At 35.4% G+C, this 8,337-nt stretch overlaps 1 protein-coding gene and 1 pseudogene across 2 annotated transcripts in view; one reads left to right on the top strand and one right to left on the bottom strand.

The window, feature by feature from the left end:
* Il1rapl2 (interleukin 1 receptor accessory protein like 2) overlaps positions 1–8,337 on the top strand; it is a 1,644,749-nt gene that overhangs the window by 268,598 nt on the left and 1,367,814 nt on the right. The window lies entirely within an intron of this gene.
* On the bottom strand, positions 1,217–1,657 carry LOC105740997 (annotated as a pseudogene).

Here is an 8,337-nt window from a genome sequence, read left to right as displayed (position 1 = left end):
TATTTGTTGAAACTGTACTTCCGATTTGATTTGAAACTGTCTCATTGCTATCTGTTTATCAATAAAACTTTGAAAAAAAAAGAAAAATAAATAAATAAAAGACCAGCAGAAATTGGCAGTATAATTATCCAAGTGGATATATTTATGTATATATACAGTATAATTGGATAATTGTCCATTAATTTTGATACTTTCACCAAAGTCAGAATAACAGTAGAATTTACATTTACCTGGGCCACTGGCTCAGGTTTACATGCACGCACACACACACACACACACACACACACAAACACATGCACACACACAGTCACCATTAGTAGAATGGAACCTATATCTTTACTATTTACTATTAATTACAAAAATTGAGTCCCAAGGCGTCCCATACATACATATGAATTTATACAAACAATGTAATCAAAGACATACAGTCTTGAGCATTCTGCCTAAACTAGACCTGAAATCTTAGGGAATGAGCACAGGTCTGGAAATTTTACCATCCGATTATAAAATTTTTGTCTGCTACTTACTAGAAGAACAATCAGGCAAACCACTCTTACATTTATTTGACTCAAAATTAGTTTTATATATCTGTTCTGATAGTAACCGGAGTGATAGTCACTGAATTTGTCTATATCTACTTGTACAGCTTGAATTAAGTTATTTATTGCTTTAAAGTCTTTTTACTTGCTTATGGTATAAGAAGAGTGCTTTTTGTTATGGAGCTTTAGTGACAATTTAAGAAAATTTATGTAATATGTCTAGGACTAGTGTTTGAGATATATAGTATGTTTGACATTTATCTTATTACTATTATTCTTATTTCCTGCTTGTTTGCATTCTACATTTTTTACTATCACACAGTGGATATACTCTTTACTAGTTTTAATTTAGACAGACTTATAATTTGACATAACATACAGATTACTAGCTGAATGTGGTGATGTACATGGGCAGATGCAGGTCTGTCATAAATTTCAGGCTACCTGGAGCTACATTGTGAGTCAAGTCTAGTCTGAACTACAGGATGAGATCTTGTCTCAAACAAGTAGGCAAACAAATCTCTATAGGACTAATTTCACCAGATTTGTACATGTACTGTCTAACATCCCTACTTTGCAGTGCATATATTCTTTTTTTGTGGTTACCACTGCATTTATTTTCCTACAGCTAATCTTTCTATAGCTTCAATAAATTTGCCTTGAAGTGAAGCACGAGCTTAAAACTGGATCACTGGGCCCTTTCTTTTCTTGCTTCCTCCCAGTTCGAAGTGCTTACATCTCTTAATGGCCAGCATTCTCTTCCATCTGCAGTTAGGTTCCACACAGTCAAGCCTCAGCACAATCTTCATTGTCGTTTTAGCCTTCTTCTGGAAGATGGGTTTCCTCTGCCCACCATAGCCACTCTGCTTCTGATTGTAGCACCTCTTTCCTTAGGCATACAGGGAATCCTTGCCCTTCTTATACTGGGTCACTTTGTGAGGCTGATGCTTGCTGCACTTTTTACAGAAAGTCCTTTGAGTTTTAGGTACATTGACCGTCTTGGTGGTATTGCTGTCTACCTCATGAAAACGAGAAGCCCAGCAACCTAACTCGTCGCCTCGTGCTGCTTGCACCACACAGGAAAGGCTATTCTTTTGCCTGTCACAGCCAGCTTTCATAAAATAAAACCAACCCTTTTATAGGAGAAAACTGTAGAATCTCTACGCCAAGCTATCAGTTGAGCAACAATCATTACTTACATGAACAAGAAAAAGACATTGAGAGGAAGCTAGAAGAATTTACCATTTTTGAGCAATTTGAAAACAGAAAACCAAAATCCTGTTATGGTCTGTGTCTAGTAGTCCCCCTAAAGCCTTATGTAAGTTATGGGGCAGACGTGGCTGGAGGAGTGGCTTGAGGGGTGGGGGCAGAGGACCAGGACTTGAGGGGCAGGGCCAGAGAGGTGCGAACCATTAAACTGGCTAGCCTGTGCTTTCTCAGAGATGTGGAGACAGTCATCTTGGACACCGCAGTGCCTCAGACTCTCCTCCAGTATCTTGAAACCTCCAGTAACTGTGAGCGAAATAAGTCTTTCCTTCTCTCATTTTGAGTGTTAGGTATTTGACCCAGCAACAAGAGAAGAGTAACAAATACAAAACCCTTTAGAGGTCTACATCAGACATAACAGACAGAAAGATTATGCTTTGGCACTAAGAATAGAGGAGTACAGCCACAGTTAAAATTTGTCTTTGGGCAAAAGGTAACATATTTCACATCAAATAATAATGGTAACTTGATTCTCTTTCTACAAGGAGCCTGTGTATTCATTTCCTCATTTTTGTCTTCTAAATAAAAAAGTACTATGCATTCATGGCACATCGTCTTGGAGAATTACTTTAAGGCTCCATTAATCTGTTTTTCAAATACCTAGTGACCTACTAAAGGCATTCACATTCCGATTTTTAGTCAGGTCATATTCTTTTGATACTAGATTGGAAGAATATGAAATGAGAACTGGTACTTTGCAGTATCATGGTAAGAGGAAGCTTAGTGCTCAACTCTTGTTAGTCAGTTGACTGGAGATCCATCCAGTAGAGAGAATACCTTATTAAGTAGTTGTAGTAGCACTTACAAATATGAGGGTGATCAAAATTAGATTGAATGCTTAAGTTGAAAAAGCAGTTTTAGAATAAAACACACATCACCAAAAATAGTGGGATAAATATGCTAAAAGAAAGGGAGATTACTTTGAGTAGCTTAATGACAGCATTTTTAACTGTAATCAGTTGTTTTATTTAAACATTCCCCATATGCTTTGAACACTCCTCATTGATCAAACATGTATGGCAACTTCTGTCAAATAAAAAATTACAGTGTGTCATAATTCACCTTATTTGCCAAATCTGGCATGATGCAACTTCATGCACTTCCTCAAAGTCAAAAGGACCATGAAAGGCAAATGTTGTGAGCTGATTCAGATTATGGAGGCTGACACAGCATTACAACTAAAGACATATTTACAAATAAAGATACATATGTGAAAGAGGACATACACAACTGCCTGAGAAAGTACCAAGAATGATGGGATAAGTGAGTTTGAAGTGAGAGGGAGTATTTAGGGGTGTATAATGACCACTGTATTGATAACTTTTTAAATTTTAGCATTCAAAATATTTTCTGATTGTGACTCATAAGTCAACATTTTATTTAAAGGAAAAACACTTAGGGGAAATAATTGTTAGTTTGCCTTGCAGAGATAGAAAGAGTCTGGGTATCAAGTATCTCAGGCCGCCATTTCCAAGTTTAAAATATTTAAAAGAAAGGGTAGAAATCCTAATATTTTGTGGGAATAATTTGTGGCTGGTCTCCTTTCTCTTCTTTCCTTCCTCTTTATATCAGATATAGAGTTTTCAGTGCATGAATCTATTTTCATTGATTTTTGGATATCTTTACCATATTGCAACCTCATCATTGTGGGATACTCATATATTAGACATTTTTCTATGTATTTTATATGTGTTGACTGATCCTCCCAACTCTGAGATTCATGCAATTATTATTCTCATGAAACTAGAGAGATACAGTGTTCTAGACATCTTTCACGTAGCAATTTGTTATCTTTCAGGTAACAAATACTCAAACTTAGGAGATCTGATGCCAGAGTCTATGTTTATAAGAAGTAGCCTGTCAATTATCATCTTCAAAAGATACATATAGAAAGAGGATTTAAATAAACCATGAGTGTCAGCCTAAGATCCATTTTCTTTGTTGTGTTTTCTTTTTAAATACAGCACTGCTCATTCAGTTTATCAGCATTTGACTTATCCTGGTTACCCATTTGCCAATGCCTATAGTGTAGCATTGATTTAGAACTAGGGTGGCTGGATGACAAATCAGTGACATTGGCAGGTAAAATTTAGATGCAGGCTATTTACTTGCTCCACATATTTGGTATTTCTGTTTTCTCCCCAGGATTAATTTAAAAATTTTTGTAACATAAAATGCATAGTACATTCTGAAAACCTAGTACGTTTCAGGAAATTAGAAGCAATAAGTTTCTGAGGCCATAACATCTGAGAATGATTTGCAACTGACTGGCAGGCTCTTTTCTTTGCCGTGTCAAAGCATAAGGAATAAAAACCTGTTTTGTTTTTATAGTATTCCTGAAAGTTAATTCATGTTTTTATTATGATTTCTTTTACATCAATTTTGTTGTAATACCTTTGACTAAAGGGATATTTTTCTAAGGTATCTGCTTTAATTTACAAAGAACAAAACTAATGTTTTCCATCTCATCTCCAAAACAGAAAATACGTTTCCTTATGAATACAGAGGTTTCTAATGAAAATGCTGACACAATTTCAGTAGTTAGGTTTTGAGCAGCCTGCCATTCTTTTTGTGTTCTGTAAAAACCAAACATCTGCTTGCAGTAAGTGTACTTAACACCTTTTGGGTTTCAATTCCGCTGCGCTGAATGCACCTGAGAATGAGCGATACTTGAGATATCATAGGCTAAAAGTTTTGAACGAGGAAGTTTTATTTGGAAAACATTTTGTGAGCATAATAGAACTCAGAGTTCAAACTGTAAGCACTGTTCAAATCAACATGGTGGTAAGATGTTTTTGAATGACATAATTACTGCTCAAAGATCATAGAGCCCACACTGACACTGAAATTAAGACCAGTTAATAAAAATAGAGTTAATGGTAAAGATTTAGCTATGATTGATATTAAGAGGCAATTTTTTTAAAAGAAAACTTGAAGGAAGAAAGAAATGGAGGGACCGGCAAGACAGCTCAGTGGTCTGAAGCTCATGATTAGGCAAGCTTAGGCAAGTGCAGGACCAGCAGTTCGATCCCCAGCACTACATGCTGGGCCAGCCCCACCCCTAGAGTAGGCTTCTCTGGCCACAGAACAAAAGAAAAACAAATGGAAATAGAACTTTTGAAAATGGAGAGGTGAAGCAAAGGTGACAAAAAATTAAGGTATTTTATGTATATGTACAAGTTCCCCATGATGAATGTGGTCATTATGTATTGAAAACACATACTAACAAAAACTTTTATATACCTAGGTTCAAAAGTTAAACTAGGTATTAAACCCTATATACACACAATGGTGGGACTACCAAATGCAAAGAAATTAAGGCTTGTGTTATTTAAACTATTTTATATTTTATTTATTTTTAAATCTGCAGTTAAAATTGTATACATTCATCATGTGCCACACGATATTTTTAAATATGTATACAATCTGAAAATGCATTTATTTAGTAATTAACATGTGTTACCTCATATATTCACCAGTTTTATAGAGATGATGTAATGGTTGATACATTGTGTCAACTTGAGAAGGATAGAAGTTTAACTGAGCAGGGAAACAGGGTCCTTACTTTGTAAATGTCCTGAACTTGTGGAAGAAGAGGGCATGAAATGGAGTGGGCAGATAGTCAGTATACAGTATAAGAGAAAAAAAATGCTTGCTTTCTTGCTTTTTGCTCTTGTTACTTTTGCTGTCTTCTACTGCCTTGAAGTGTTGCCCCTGTCATGCCACTCAGCCTTGATGCCAAACTGTTTATGTAGTGAAACCTCCGCAAATTGTGAGTTAAATAAAACTTTCATTCTTTAATTGGGCATTGGGTATTTTGTCTCGGCAAGAGAAAAGTAACCAAGACAGATAATATGGTCCACACTGTGAATTTCAAAATACTTTACATTATTGTTATATCTCTTGAATTTATTCCTCCTAACTGTAAAAAATATGTGTCATTATAATAACATCTAACTACTTTCCCTGAGTAAATATTTTCTTCCACACCCTAATTATTTCCTGCATTACTATCAGTATCCTTCTTGTAAATATGAAGTGCCATCTCTCTCTTACTCAAAGACATTCAGTGATTTTCCTATGTTCTACTAGAAAAGGTTTGGACTTCTTTAATGATTTTTGTGACTACTCTTAGCCTTCTTTAATACAGCATTATTTTCTACTTATACAGTGCATATGTTCAGTGGTTCTAAAGTGAAATGTTGGCATTTGGAATTCTACTGAGGTTTTATTTTCTTATGTTTGTTTTTGGTTGTTAAATTGAAGAGAAATATGGGCATACAGTGATCTAGAGGTGGAGCTATGAAACATCTGAATTGAGTGAAACAGACCCTCAGTATTTCAGGATTATCTGACTCCAAAATGCCAGTAACATCCCTATAGCAAGTTTGTAGCCAGATTAGATTGTTTTTGCATCCCAGAAGTGGTACATATTTTCTCAAAAAGGCCCTTCTGCTTTTGTTATTCCCTCCTCTTGCTGTAATTTGCATCTCCATTTGGGGACACCTGTCCCAGTCATATCAATCTTCAAAACATACCTTTCATAATGAAGCATGTCTAGATCTGCACAGAAAATGTTATTTTTTCCTACCAAAGTATACTGAGCACATTGATGTAGTAAAAAAGGTACCAATATATGAATCCAGATATGTAAATTTTTGCCCCGTTAGTGCCACTAATCAAGAATAGACGTAGGACAAATGGTTTATCATCTTTGGAGTCGAACAAGACATTTCTGAAACTGCTAATTATCAGTGAGCTCATTATCACATATCTCATTTCATTTTCAACACAGTTTAGGAAACCGTTTGATCTCTCAACATAGCATTTTGTACATCATCTTCTTCTATGCAGAGTCTGTCAAAAATGTAAACATACAGGAAAATAAAAACTTGTATAAATATTTTAATACTAAACTTATTGAGACATGAGATTAATACAAGTTATCTTTAGCCTCTAAAATTACAAGAAATAGAGTTCATAAATTAAAAAATAAAACACATCATACTTTTTCTTTTCCTGAAGTATGTATGTATACATTTTTATGTAGTCTCTGTGTTTGTTGACCTTTCCACTCCAGAAGATCTTATACTCCTTGCTTTATTTCAAAGATGACACTGGTCATTGACTATGTCTGTTTTATATAATCTAGTAAATATCTATGGATGAGCTAAGGGAAGAGGACAGAGGCTTTTGCTAAGATTACCTAATAAGACAAGGAGATCCAATGGTGGATACTTATTTTGGGGATGTTTATTAACATAACATTTATAGGTGAGATCACACACATTTAATGAAGGCAAAAGAATGAGTAGATTATGGTTTTCACAGTACAGTGAAAAGTATTCTCTGACACAGTAGCAATAATTATAGAAGCTGTATCACACATATTTATAATCTTATGACTTAAAACAGGCTGCTTGTCCTAAAATTAGAGTATTTATAAGCTTTAAGTGTGTTCCAGTAGCACTCTTCTTGATAAAACAGTTCCCTGTAGAGAGTGGCTGTAATTGCATCCACGCTATCCGTATGTACATTCATAGCTGTTATTCTGCATTATGAGGTACAGGTACAATGCAAAGTACCTAGTTTGCATAATCTTTCTGAGATGCAGGGTTTATCCTAAGCAGTCCTAAAGTATTGTCACTAAACCTGAACATTATGGTATGGCATCTGTTTGAGTCTCAGAACTGCCTCAGCTGTTTACTTGGTGAAACCAATCATATTATTAGCTGAAATTTATCTCCAGTTGCTACTTTCACTGAAAGATTTAGATACATACTGGCCGTGTCATTGTTGCCCAGTTTCTTTTCAGTTCTTTTAGAGAATCATGGAAATAGTCACATAAATATATTGCTAAATTTTTAGGACACCAGCAGTTTTTTTTTAATGTGTTTGGTACAAGGTCTCACTGTGCAGCTCAGACTGGTAGTGATCCTCCTGTTGTCAGTTTCCCCAATGCTGGGATTACAGGCATATGCCACCATTCTGGGTCTGGTGTTCAGCGTGGCATACTCAGGGGTCAGGGCTGGCATAGCACACTGTGCCAGGAATTGAACCCTGGTCCCTGTGCTTGCCTAAGCAGGAACTAAGTCTGCTAAGTTATCTCACCAGACTATCAGCAATTTTTTTCTTTTTGTTCAGGGTTAGTTGTGGCAAGAGTGAATTATTTTTTAATTATTTCTAATTATCCTAATTGGTGAATTTTGTTATTCATGACTATCCATTTTTCCCATATCTACCTGCTACCAAAATAATCTTAAGCCATTTTTAACATATTATGACCCCTGCTTTACAAAATAATGACATGATAAACATTTAAATTGTATAGGCATATATATCATATATATACAATATATAAAACACAGAAAAGTGAAGTAGCTGTGATTGTAATTGACTGAGAGGCCCAAAGTCTTTTTTTCCTCTGTTGAACCCTCCTATCTCCCAACCCCAGTTATTCCTTTATAGGTTGTGTAAATGTATAGACTATCATGAATGACTGCCTTGATTTGAATTCTGATGATGATACTTT

Source organism: Octodon degus, unplaced genomic scaffold (genome assembly GCF_000260255.1).
Source record: "Octodon degus isolate 3935 unplaced genomic scaffold, OctDeg1.0 scaffold00259, whole genome shotgun sequence".
NCBI classification, from domain to species: domain Eukaryota; kingdom Metazoa; phylum Chordata; class Mammalia; order Rodentia; family Octodontidae; genus Octodon; species Octodon degus.
The sequence above is the reverse complement of the archived record's forward strand: the minus strand, read 5'-3'. Positions and strand labels throughout refer to the sequence as shown.